The 14,692-nt window shown below is 36.3% G+C and overlaps 1 long non-coding RNA gene across 1 annotated transcript in view; it reads left to right on the forward strand.

Annotated features, from left to right (window-relative positions):
* Window positions 1–3,932: 3,932 nt before the first annotated feature.
* Window positions 3,933–14,692, forward strand: part of LOC117197498 (uncharacterized) — a 78,631-nt gene continuing 67,871 nt past the window's right edge. Inside the window, exon 1 of the long non-coding RNA XR_004478148.2 lies at window positions 3,933–3,985. This is a non-coding gene — a long non-coding RNA (uncharacterized LOC117197498). The remainder of the gene's footprint in view (window positions 3,986–14,692) is intronic.

A 14,692-nucleotide genomic window follows, 5' to 3' on the forward strand; every position in this document is an offset into this window, starting at 1 on the left:
CCTGCAAAGGGAGGACAAGCTGGGGAAATGGCTGGGTGTATTTATGAGATTGTTGAAAGGATACATTACACAGAAGATAAACTAGAGAAATTGTATGGTTGTGTTTGCCCATATACAATCAAAAGCTCTGCACAATTGATGTGTCCAATAAAATCATGAGGTGCTACACAGACTGCATAGACAAAAAAGCAGAATAAGGGCATTGTGCTTGGAAGATGTCCAGGAGAGAGTATATGAAATAATTTATTGCGTTGCCTAAACCCTGAAATCAGAGATGTCTGAGGGAGAAAAGAAAAAAACACGAGGAAGAAAAATATAAAGGAAACCACTGATAGAAAATCATGGAAGCCAAAGTTCTTGCCCGTAAGAGATGGCTGCAACTTTTTGTTCATTGAGCATTCCTATTTCAGAGTGCACAGTGCACAGTGAATATTGGAAAAGTCTACTGATGCCAGATATTATTAAAATAATTCCCTTAACTTAGTAAGTTAAACTCCATTCACTAAAATGAGTGGCTAAAGTGCCACTTAATAAATACATGTAGGTTGATGAGTACTTGGTTCTTTTTAGGATTCCTTGCCATAGCATAGAAAATGCAGGCTGTTTAAATTTCATGAAGCACCACTGCTTTTGTAAAGCAATATTATTCACATATAGATAACATTGAAGAGAAGATGAAATTTATTATTATGCCTAATACAAACTTTCACTGGAGCATCTTACTTTTTCTAACCAATGCAGTCTTTTTTATTTTCTACTTCATCTGTCAAATGAATGATCTTAAATGACTTACTCTATTGATCCTATTTGTCCCTTTTGGGTAAATTTTCCAGAGGACTGAAATATCCTAAAAGTCTTCTTCACTCTGATTGTTCTATATTCCTTTTGATGTGGTCTCTTCTACCTTTTGCCTCCTTTTATATTTTAGTTTCTTTATACAAATATTTTTTGAGTATTTCCTGTGTTCAGGCACTGTTCTAGATCATGGGCACACAACAGAGAGAATGCCATTGGAACTCATAACCTATCAGTTAAAACAGACACCCAGCTATACTTGCCTAGGGGTGAAGGTGAGAAGGGCCGAAAACAAAACAAACAAATAAAAACAGGAAATTCCTCCACTCTATCTCAGAGGGCCTCCATTTCCTACACCTCTGACCAGAAAGAAAGGGCTTATTTAGAAACTACTTCTTTCTGTAACCAGCATGCACTTTCAGGCTTCAGACTGTCTTTGATTTCAGGCTTGCAGATAACAGGAAAAAGAACACAAGACCAACACAGAAGGCTCACCACCTGTATGTCGGGACTTTGAGCTTCCCGTCCAGCTGCTAGCATTTGCTGCTAGCACAGCCCACAGCAAATAGCTTCACACATATTGTCCCAGAGTTTCAGTTGTATTCAGTGGGGAAGTCAGGATCACATGCCCTTATCACATCTTAGTGGGAACTCAAGGCCCCAGTGAGTACAACTTTTGTAGTTCTCCAACAGTACATCTCTGGACAAGTCCCTTGAGCAGCATCCAGACATTCCTTCTCCTGCCAAGAGATGTTTACAGTGACATCCCTATACTTCATTCTTGGCAACAGACCTCAGTTTTAGAAGTGGATGAGCTGATTAGTTCTCCTTGGAGTTTCTTTTCTAGAATAATTCAAACTCTAGAACATCCAGAACCTCCGGGCTGGCTCAGACTCAGCTTCGTTCTTAGTGCACCCAGTTCTCCCTGACATGCCCCGTGAGGATGGTGATACTCACCACATGAAGCCCAACCAAGAGGACACCCCAACTCATATTAAGTTGAAAACTACCTTATATCCTGTCTCATGGATATATCATAATGTATCCATATATCCAGGCCTGAAGAGATGAGCATGCAGTTATCTCCAGTGCTTGCAGACACCTGGTGTTAAAACGGCTTTGCCGCATTTGACAATTCTGTATACTGCACTGCATAAATGTTCTCATACATGTGTTGAATAAAATCCTAAAAGTGTAATATAATTTTGCACGTTAAAAAAATTAGTGTGATGTGTTATTCACTTCCATATTTTTCAGTTACCCTAAAAATAACATTTTTGAGACTCTATTTTCCAGCACTTTTTTTCTCATTATATCCCTCACCTGCAGCTCTGTTATCATTTATAGAATTGTATTGAAATAGCTTGACTTTATCCATTCTTCTAGACCAGTGCTGTCCAGTAGTACTCTTTGAAGATGGAAATATATGCTGTATAATATGAGAGCCACTAGCCACATGGCTACCAAACACTTGGGATGTAGCTAGTGTGATAGAGGATCTGAACTTTGAATTTTATTTAATATTAGCTAATTTAACTTTTAAGTGTATTTGGTGCTGCCATACTGGACAGCACAGTTCTACCTCATGAGTCCTTGAGGGAAGCAATTTGATAGTTCTTTTCTTTAAAATCTCTAGCGCCTAGGATAGTCAGGACAGGCTAGGGTCTGCCATGGTCACAAATCAACCTCAATGAATGAGTGTTTTAATATTACAAAGTATTATTTTTTGTTTATCGTGCGTGTCCAGTGTGAATTAGTAGGAGCTTTACTTCCCACCATTATTCAAGATCAGGCATGTGATATCTTCCTGGACCAGGGCTCAAACCCATGTCCCCTGCATTGCAGGTGAATTGGGAAGATTGATAATTATACATTTGGGGCAGATTGATGAAAATGGTGGATGCTAGGTTAAGAAATTTAAAATATACTTGGAAAACCACCACCAGTGGATGATTTGTTCTGGGTCATCAAATCACCAGATCTTTTAAAAATGTTTTTACATTAAGTTTAATATAAGATTGGAAAGGAGGAGTCTTCTTCTTTTTCCAAGACAGCAAAATAGAATGAATATGGATGAAAATTTAGAAGAAGAAATTTTGAGAGCACCAAAAATGTGGATGTAGAGATACAAAAATATCAATAACACAACAATTAACATATTGGCCCTTACAGTATCCCAGGGATCTCTCTGATGAAATATTTAAAATCATTTAAAAATCAAAATGAAGTAACTACGTCTCAGGCATCCAAAATGGAGCCAGTTGGCCATTGTGGATTTAGTTTCAGACACATTCCTTGAAGCACCAAGAACTTGAATTTTCTCTAAACTGTATCAAACTCAAGGACACAGCCAAAGAATGTTTGCTAGCAACTACTAGCAGCAAACTTGTAGTTTCAAAGTTCCTTTCCACTTTGCAACTATGTAATCATTTCAGACCACAATCAATCCTTGCATAACAAATACCCTTCTTGTCAGCTCCAATCCTAATTCTTGGCAATCAACTTACGTAACCTTGTAGGTTTTTTGCCTTTATAAGCCTTCCACATTATGTAGTCCCTCAGAACACAATTCAAATGCTTGTATCTATTTCCTGGCTGCAGTCCCAACAAACCCCAAACAAATGCCTCTTTATTCCAATCAGGTCTCTGTTTCTGAAATGTTGGTTAATAGCTCTAAACACTTTATTGTTTCATTAAACCCACAAGAAACTAAACCCACAAGATGAGGAGAGTAAAGGATTAATAGAGAAGTTAAGAAATTACCAAAAATCATATAGCACATAAGTGGTGATGCCTTTGGTCCGCAAAACAAGAGTTATAGAATGCACTGAGAGAATAAGACAAAACACACAGGTTTGGAATGAGGCTTTGAGGAACTGTAGAGAATGCTTGAATCGTCACCCTAAGGAATACAATAAGGTGGCAAGCCCTCTTAGATTTACTGAGAGCTATGTCCTGTCACTTCAATTTTCCACCACAAAATCAGTAATTGAGTAAAGAATACTCAACAAAGACAAAAGGAAATACTAAACAAAGACTTAGCTGAGGTAACTATTGTTTTGCTCTATTAGGGCTGATTCTTCTTTGTAGAAATTTCAATGCCCATCTCTCTCTGATTTCCTTTTACCCACCTCTTAGGTAATCACCACTCCACAAGAAATCTCCTCAGAGATAACAATGTATCCAGTAAGTAAGTACTTACTTTCGTTGACTATTTGCTCCAACTGGTTGTTATTTTCAGTAGTGTTGAAAAAAAAAGAAAATTGGTGGGGAAGGAAATTGGTTTAGATGTAAAGCCATTTGTATCTTACTTGTCAATATTTGGGTTCATCAACTATCTGCTCACCATTGTCATGGATAATTGGAAGTTGATGCTATGCTCTCTATATAAAAGTATATAAATTCTGCTACTTTTAAGATCAAGTATATTTTCACTTTTAATTATTGCTAATATTTATTCATAGCATTATTTATAAAAGGATTTCCAGAGCAAAAAGAAAGCTAGTCAAGGAAAAGATATAGGCCCTTGGTTGTACCATTTTGTTGATCTACAAAATCGGTGAGAACTCGGAAGAAAATGTCTCTGGTACTGGAAACTCAGAGTTGCACATCAATTATTTGCTGGGTGGCAGTACATTTTTTGGAGAACAAATGACATATGTAGAAAATCAAATAAGGCAAGGCAACAACTTTGAAAGTGCCACTCGAGTTTTCATCCATTTCCTAATGTCATGTTTTTCAAATTGCATCATGTTCTCAATCCTTCTGCATGTTGTTACTTTGGAAATAGAAAGCAAAAATTAAGCTACATTTTGAAATGTTACCTCAATTGAGAAAAGAAGTTGTCATTACCCTTATGGTAAGCATCACTATTAATCAATACATTTGATTTCCTGATGAGCCAGGTACTAAAGATATTTTCAGGGACATTAAATGGTCTTTGCTGCTCCCACAGAGAAAGTGTCCTCACCCATCTTCTGTAGTCTTAACATTGTCCATAAACTTCATAAATGCGTATGCAAATGAAATTGTATATGTGCATTTTTTCCTGGGACAGGGTCTATCATGGTAAGATATTCAGTTTGTAAAATCAGCTAATATTACCTGCTGTCTTTAAACAAAAATTACTTGCTCACTCTTCTATCCCCTTTGCTCCTTCCATAAGAAGCTTAAACCCAAGAGAAATGCTTAGTGGCTGTGAGCAGACTCTTAGGAGAGCCAATAGAAACCCTAGATTAACTAGGCAAGAATTTAAGCTAGATTCCATCATATCTACTTGATATTGGAGAACCTGAGAAATGATCTAACAAGGAGACAGCTATCACAAGAAGACACTGATTTTCATTTCATTGAAAGTTTCATTTGGGACTTGCTTTTAAACAATTCAGGTGCAGAAAAAATAGAAAACACATTCACAGTTCACGTATTTTTGTTGAGTGTTATACGAAAGCAAATCTGGGAAGTGGGAAGGAAAGAAAACTGTGGGTGTGTGTGCGCGCATGTGTGCACGCGTGCACGCGTGCATGCGTGTGCACCTGTGTGAAAGAGATACAGTGGCTTACTAGGAAACAATGTAGGAGAAATTTTTAAAGAATAATTAATATATATTTATATCTATTTATTGAGATATAATTTACATATAAAATAGTCATTTTTTAAAGGGTACAGTTGTTGAGACTTGACAAATGTGTGTAGTAGTGTAATCAACAGCACAATCAAGATATGGACATTTATTTCCAACACCCCCAAAATTTCTCTTATATCTCTTATCTGCCCATACCTAGGTCCTGGCAAAAATGATTAACTCTCTCTCTGCTTTCATAATATTGACTTTTCAAAGTGTCATATGAAGGGAACCATACCATTTCCAGTCCTTTTGTCCATCTTCTGTCACTGTTAACAATTCATCCATGTTGGGCTTGACAACATATGCCTTTACAATTCATCCATGTTGTAGCACATACCATCAAGCCCAAGTTCGTGTGCCCAACACACAGTGAGGCCAAACAGAAACACTGGAGTTTGGAGCAGAGAAAGGTTTATTGCAGGGCCAAGCAAGGAGAATAGGTGGCTCATGCCCAAAAAGCCAGAACTCCCCAGTGGTTCAAAGAAGAGCTTTTATAGGCAAGATTTGGAGGGAGGGCAGCAAGGGTGTGTGACTTTCTTCTGATTGGTTGGTGGTTAGGGTGGTGTTCCAGGAGTCTCCCTCATCAGTGTTCTGGTTCCAACCAGTCTAGGGTCCATGTGCTTGTGCTCAACCTGGAGTTACCATCCTCCCCCTGGGTGGGAGCTCCAGCTCCTGCAGAAGAACTCAGAGATATGTATCCGATTGCTATGCACATCCCCTGAGGAGGATCCAGAACCCTGCCCCATTGCAATACTATTGCTTCTTGACTGCTCCTCCTTTGTTTCTGTATTCCCTCACTTCCCTAATTTGTAACTATTTGAATCTGCCTTCTAGGACTTAGGAAAGGTCTTAGGAGGCTGAAGACTTATTTCCTACAGAAAAGAAACTGGGGACACAGGAAGGCTTTTGTACCTAGGAGTGCCCCATGGGGTCCTGCTTGGTTTCATTAGCAGTCCATTCCTTTTTATAGCTATTATTCTATTGTATGAATATACCACAATGTGTTTATCCATTTCCCAGTCGATAGACATTTGAGTTGTCTCCAGTTTGGGGCCATTTTGAATACAACTGCTTAAACCACTGAGTACAGGTCTCTTTGTGGATATTTGTTTTCATTTTCTTAGTAAATAAATATCTATGAATAGAATTTCTGGGTCTCCAGTATATGTTTAGCTTTGTAAGAAACTCTCAAACCCTTTCCCAAAATAGTTTTACCATTTTGTATTCCCAATTGCAATGTTTAGTATCCCAATCACTCCACATCCTTCTTAACACTTGGTGTTGTGAGTTTTTTTTTTTTTAAGCCATTTTAGTGGCTATGCAGTGGTAAGTGAATAACTTATTACCATTTTAATTTTTGTTTCCATGTTAAGTAATGATGTTGAACATCTTTACATTATTTATTGACCTATATTATTTGGGGGGAAGAACCTGTTCAAACTTCCTACTCATTTGTTATTTTCTTTTTAATGTTGTGTTATAAGAGGTTTTTTGGGTTTTTTTAAATATATATTCCATTTTTTCCCTTTATCAAATATCTACTTTACAAATATTTTTTCCTAGGCTTTTCAGAAACAAGTTGGAAAAAGAAGAAAGCCAATCAAGGACTCAATGTATTGAATTCCAGGCTTGCTATAGAGCTTTAACAATCAAGAGAGCATGACACTGGTGTAAGGGTAAACAAATAGAAAACTGGAACTAAATAGGAAGCATTATAAATTTTACAATTATAATACAACTTCACATATATCACCTAATTATCTAATTTAACCCTCCATTTTTCTTCTTAAAGCAGAAGTATAATACACATCTTTACATTTCTTCAGCCACCAAACCAATGCAATTTCCATAGATTGTGTTTCAGTATCTCATAAGATAAATGTTTTTGAGCTTTATTATTTTCCCTTTATTGTTAAACATCCATTTTGCCATAATGTCATTCCCCTTCTGACTTGTTCTACAGACTAACCATAATGTGCTGTTAAGCTTCTGTGGATTTCTTATTCTAAAAGCATCTTTATCTTCAAGACCCTGTCCTGTTTTAACCTAAATTTGAAGCTGTAATTATTTTACAGCCCAAATAATATTACCTTAGGGTTCTAGGTGAAGTCCATTCAAGGCTATCCAACCTTTTTCTATACTTGGGAGCAAAAAGTGGTCAGAGCATTCACTGTACCCAGGTAAGCCTAAGAAAATAGCTGTAACAACCTTCCTCTCAAATTTTCCTTGTGACTAAAGTAATCAAAGAGAGGAATTCAATCTAGAGGGGGGTAAAAAATCAGCCATTAATTTCTTCTTTGAGATTCTTTTTAATTATGCACAAAATCTCGTGTTACAATCCTAGAAATGCCTAAGATCTAACATGAAGCCAACTCTGCTTCCGGCATTAAGGAAAGCGCCCTGGTTTGTAGGTCCCCCTGCCTCTAGTAAAGACAAAAAGCAATCCTACTTAGTCAATCTTCACTAACTAGGGCTCTGCACTAGAATTTGAGACCAAATCCTTATTATACTCTATACTTAGCTTTGGGGACCCTGTGGGTTAAAGTGAAAGATCAAAGGTGCTATTATGGTATCCCTGTATCCCTAGGTCAAGTATTATTTTAATCTTGCCTGATTTACTCCCAGCATAATTAATAATCTAATTTATGTGATTTCATGTCTTCCTTTACTCACATACTTCACATGGACAGGTGGTGGCTTAATTTTCCCAGAAATTTAACCAGAAATATATTCCTATGTTAACTAACTCCATGTAATCCCCTAACACTGTCTTAGTACATATATTATAGCCTTGGGAAATTGAAATAGTGTTTGAGAAGGAACCCTGAGACTTTTGAGTGTGTGGAGGTACTGGCAAATTGTGGGGTCCTCAGTCATGAGTGAGGGCTAAAGCAGCACCTGAAAGGGCAAGGAGAGGAGCTATTTATGGCTTGTCTTTACTGCCTGACTCTAGCCAGAGACTGAAATAACTACTGCAGAGCAGAATAAAGAAAAAAGAATGAAAAGAATTGAGGACAGTCTCAGAGACCTCTGGGACAACATTAAATGCACCAACATTCCAATTATAGGGGTCCCAGAAGAAGAAGAGAGAAAGAAAGGGACTGAGAAAATATTTGAAGAAATTATAGTTGAAAACTTCCCTAATATGGGAAAGGAAATAGTTAATCAAGTCCAGGAAGCACAGAAAGTCCCATACAGGATAATTCCAATGAGAAACATGCCAAGACACATATTAATCAAACTATCAAATATTAAATACAAAGAAAAAATATTAAAAGCAGCAAGGGAAAAACAACAAATAACACACAAGGGAATCCCCATAAGGTTAACAGCTGATCTTTCAGCAGAAACTCTTTGTAAGCCAGAAGGGAGTGGCAGGACATATTTAAACTGATGAAGGAGAAAAACCTACAACCAAGACTACTCTACCCAGCAAGTATCTCATTCAGATTTGACGGAGAAATTAAAAGCTTTACAGATAAGCAAAAGCTAAGAGAATTCAGCACCACCAAACCAGCTTTACAATAAATGCTAAAGGAACTTCTCTAGGTAGGAAACACAAGGAAAAGACCTACAATAACAAACCTAAAACAATTAAGAAAATGCTAATAGGAGCATATCAATAATTACCTTAAATGTAAATGGATTAAATGCTCCAACCAAAAGACATAGACTGGCTGAATGGATACAAAAACAAGATCCATATATATGCTGTCTACAAGAGACCCAACTCAGACCTAGGGACACACAGACTGAAAGTCAGGGGATGGAAAAATATATTGCATGCAAAATGAACTCAAAAGAAATCTGGAGTAGCAATTCTCATATCAGACAAAATAGACTTTAAAACAAAGACTATTACAAGAGACAAAGGAGGACACTACATAAAGATAAAGGGATCAATCCAAGAAGAAGATATAACAATTGTAAATATTTATGCACCCAACATAGGAGCACCTCAATACATAAGGCAAATACTAACAGCCATAAAAGGGGAAATCGACAGTAACACAGTCATAGTAGGGGAATTTAACATCCCATTTTCACCAATGGACAGATCATCCAAAATGAAAATAAAGAAGGAAACACAAGCATTAAATGATACATTAAACAAGAATTACTTAATTGATATTTATAGGACATTCCATCCAAAAACAACAGAAGACAATAAAATCCTACCTTAAGAAATAAGAAATATCTCAAATAAACAGCCTAAACTTACACCTAAAGCAATTAGCAAAAGGAGAACAACAACAACAAAAAAACCCAAAGTTAGCAGAAGGAAAGAAATCATAAGGATCAGATCAGATATAAATGAAAAAGAAATGAAGAGAACAACAGAAAAGATCAATAAAACTAAAAGCTGATTCTTTGAGAAGATAAACAAAATTGATAAGCCATTAGCTAGACTCATCAAGAAAAAAAGGGAGAAGACTCAAATCAATAAAATTAGAAATGAAAAAGGAGAAGTAACAACTGACAATGCAGAAAAACAATGGATCATGAGAGATTTAGAAATTTAGAAAACCCTCCCATTTACCATTGCAACAAAAAGAATAAAATATCTAGGAATTAACCTACCAAAGGAGACAATAGACCTGTATGCATAAAATTATAAGACAATGATGAAAGAAATTAGAGATGACACAAATAGATGGAGAGATATTCCATGTTCTTGGATTGGAAGAATCGATATTGTGAAAATGACTCTACTACCCAAAGCAATCTACAGATTCAATGCAATCCCTATCAAACTACCACTGGCATTTTTCACAGAATTAGAACAAAAAATTTCACAATTTGTGTGGAAACACAAAAGACCCTGAATAGCCAAAGCAATCTTGAGAATTAAAATGGAGCTGGAGGAATCAGGCTCCCTGACTTCAGACTATAGTACAAAGCTACAGTAATGAAGACAGTATGGTACTGCCCCCAAAACCAAAATATAGATCAATGGAACAGGATAGAAAGCCCAGAGATAAACCCATGCACATATGGTCACCTTATCTTTGATAAAGGTGGCAAGAATATACAATGGAGAAAAGACAGCCTCTTCAACAAGTGGTGCTGGGAAAAAGGACAGCTACATGTAAAAGAATGAAATTAGAACACTCCCTAACACCAAACACAAAAATAAACTCAAAATGGATTAAAGACCTAAACGTAAGGCCAGACACTATCAAACTCTTAGAGGAAAACATAGGCAGAACACTCTATGACATAAATCACAGCAAGATCCTTTTTAACCCACCTCCTAGAGAAATGGAAATAAAAACAAAAATAAACAAATGGGACCTAATGAAACTTAAAAGCTTTTGCACAGCAAACAAAACCATAAACAAGACCAAAAGACAACCCTCAGAGTGGGAGAAAATATTTGCAAATGAAGCAACTGACAAAGGATTAATCTCCAAAATTTATAAGCAGCTCATGCAGCTCAGTATCAAAAAAAGTAACAACCCTATCTAAAAATGGGCAGAAGACCTAACTAGACATTTCACCAAAGAAGATATACGGATTGCCAACAAACACATGAAAGAATGATCAACATCACTAATCATTAGAGAAATGCAAATCAAAACTACAGTGAGGTATCACCTCACACCAGTCTGAATGGCCATCATCCAAAAATCTACAAACAATAAATGCGGGAGAGGGTGTGGAGAAAAGGGAACCCTCTTGCACTGTTGGTGGGAATGTAAATTGATACAGCCACTAGGGAGAACAGTATGGAGGTTCCTTAAAAAACTAAAAATAGAACTACCATGGAGCCCAGCAATCCCACTACTGGCATATACTCTGAGAATACCATAATTCAAAAAGAGTCATGTACCAAAATGTTCATTGCAGCTCTATTTACAATAGCCAGGACATGAAAGCAACCTTAGTGTCCATTGACAGATGAATGGATAAAGAAGATGTGGCACATATATACAAAGGAATATTACTCAACCATAGAAAGAAATGAAATTGAGTTATTTGTAGTGAGGTGGATGGACCTAGAGTCTGTCATACAGAGTGAAGTAAGTCAGAAAGAGAAAAACAAATACTGTATGCTAACACATATATATGGAATCTAAAAGAAAAAAAAAAGGTGATGAAGAACCTAGGGGCACGATGGGAATAAAGACACAGACCTACTAGAGAATGGACTTGAGGATACGGGGAGGGGGAAGGGTAAGCTGGTACAAAGTGAGAGAGTGGCATGGACATATATATACTACAAAACATAAAATAGATAGCTAGTGGGAAGTAGCTGCATAACACAGGGAGATGAGTTAGGTGCTTTGTGACCACCTAGAGGTGTGGGATAGGGAGGGTGGGAGGGAGGAAGATGCAAGAGGGAAGAGGTATGGGGACATATGTATATATATAACTGATTCACTTTGTTATAAAGCAGAAACTAACACACCATTGTAAAGGAATTATACTCCAATAAAGATGTTTAAAAAAATTAAAATAAAAAACTTAATGGATGATTAAGTGGAAGATAAAATACTTCTAAATAAGTTCACCTGGGCATATTTTACTTTTAGGGACATAAGGGGCCTTTATTTAAATTAATTTCTCAGTTAATCAATACTATTATCATATTTTCAACCCAATTTGACTAAGAATCAGAGTTTAAAAGTGTCCCTTACATACCCTTTTCTGATATTTACTTGATCTGTGAATTTTGAGCTCATTTCAATAGATTGAGTAAAGTGTTTCCCTAAAGCAAGCTCTGTATCAATGGTTTGTATGTTCCCCCCAACTCTACCTATACCTCCCACCCCATCCATCACCCGTACCAAAATATTATTTTATCAGGCAGGAGTGAGCATCTGTGGAGTTTGTGCCAATGAACTGCAATGATAATCCCTTGGATCCCTCAAAAACCTGTGGATATTAGCCTTTTCCCAGTTGATCAGATAATGCTCTTTATGTGAGGCAATATTATAGAGGTTAACAAGAAAACAAATCATAAGCATACACACAAAAAGAATATTTATGAAACACTGACTATTAATTCCAATGCAAATTAATAACATAGAACCTTGGAGTAAGATACTAAATCCTTCTCAAATCACATATAAACAATGCCTTTGCTTTCTTCATCGTACTCATTTCTTTTTTTTGTTTTGTTTTGGCGGTATGCGGGCCTCTCACTGTTGTGGCCTCTCCCGTTGCGGAGCACAGGCTCTGGACGCACAGGCTCAGCGGCCGTGGCTCACGGGCCCAGCCGCTCCGCGGCCTGTGGGATCTTCCCGGACCGGGGCACGAACCCGCGTCCCCTGCATCAGCAGGCGGACTCTCAACCACTGCGCCACCAGGGAAGCCCCATCGTACTCATTTCTTAAATGCTGTATGACTTAACTCACTTCCGAGGTTTTTTTTTTTAATGGTGCATTTGCCTGATTAGAGATTTTTTATAAGCCTCCTTTCATACTTCATGTACCTACACAGCAATGAGGATTACAATATCCATGGCAAAAACTAAATTTCTTATGTTGAATTACAAATAAATATATTTGGGATAAGCTTTAAAATTGAATTAATCAGAAATTTGTGACCTATGTCCACAGAACAGAAACAATAATATAATGATAGGTTACTGTAGCTCACTACAACTTGAATAATCAATATTTTTTATTTATCATAGTGGATTTCTGCTTAATATTAAATGAAAAATACCACTAGCCTTCATAATAAGATGGTATTTCAAGTAAGAATACATCATACACTATGGTCTGAAACAGCTATTGAAACATCTTGAGTCCAGTTGAGAATGATGCACAGATGGCTAAAATGAGCAGGCAAATTTGTAAAGCATTAATGTAGGTCACGAAATGATGAATTTTTCTCACTCTTAATGTAGAAAAGCTTATAATTTTAGTTAGTATAGAATTCAAAATATCATCGCTATAGACCTTGACTTGTTCATATCCACTTATCTTTTACTTCAAATATTTTTCATTTAGGTCAATGAGGAGTTTTCTTTTTTCCCTACAGAAGGTATTGCCTGTATTATAAGCCAGGTCAATTGAACAAAAAAAGGTAAAAGACACGTAATTGTCATGTCAAATAAAAAAAATTTAAAAGAGAAATATTTTGGGATGGATTATTGTACATTTTTTATTCAGTGACCTTCCATATCTCATATTATATATGACATTGTCATAAGTAAAAGTACTGACCATCTACTCAGAGCTTGCTTTCTGGTTACTTGCAAGTTCAGTTAAATTCCAAAGGATGACAATATTCTTCATTAAATAATACTCTTCAAGATAGATATCATGTCTAAGCAAATGTGCATTTGAAAATGCTGTAGTGCTAATGATTTTTTTGAGAATGAGTAATTATGTGTCACCATTTTGGCCAGAAAGATAATTTTGCTTTCTACTTCTGGGCTGAATGCTAAGGTACTGATTCATATCAGCTTATTAAATTCCACAGAAGAAAATGTACCTTGCATTTTCAGAGAGAGGAAGTTTCCTATCTTCAAATGAGACTTCATGCTTCCCTTTCAAATTAGCTTTTAACTTACAGTTGTGCTAAAGTTTTCTTAATAAAATTCATTTAATTTTTCATTTTTTTTCTACTTTGTAAATTATTTTTCATGGAGATTTCCTGAAAGGCATCAAAAGATTGAATATAAGGCAGTATATATTAACAAAATCAGCTTGTTTCTCTGGTAGTGATGTGTATGTATGTGTGTGTGTGTTGTGTGTGTGTAGCTCTGCATCATTTTTAACTGGTATTTGCCAAAAGTTATAAAAATATTTACCTGTCAGTCACAAATCCAACTAAGATGTAAATTATCCTTATTCCAATTGGTAGGTGGTTTTGAAAAATAAAGAAAAATAGCAAACTTTTCTTCAAATAAATTAATAAAATAAAACAACATCATGTGAGGCATTTTAGGTGAATAACACACAAATCAAAATACCAATAACTTATTTTATAAAATGATATATTTAAAGTTAGGATACATTCTTGGAAAGAACCACTAATACTACAAAAATGAAATAATTAAACAAGGTAACAAAGAAACCAAAAACTAGCAATCTAATGTTGCCTGAATGCCCAAGAGTGGGTGATTATCAGCTTACACACTCTGGATATTTGCTATGGTCTAGTGGATTGCTAGGAGGCTATTCTCTTTGTCATTTCCAACAAAGAATAAATTCTACAGACAGTGTCATCAACATCACTACTAAAAACTTCCCCTATCAGCCATCTGATCTTGTTGCTATTCCTACTGCAATTTAACTTTTATGCTTCATTACA

The sequence above is a fragment of the Orcinus orca genome, chromosome 11 (assembly GCF_937001465.1).
Source record: "Orcinus orca chromosome 11, mOrcOrc1.1, whole genome shotgun sequence".
Lineage (NCBI taxonomy): Eukaryota > Metazoa > Chordata > Mammalia > Artiodactyla > Delphinidae > Orcinus > Orcinus orca.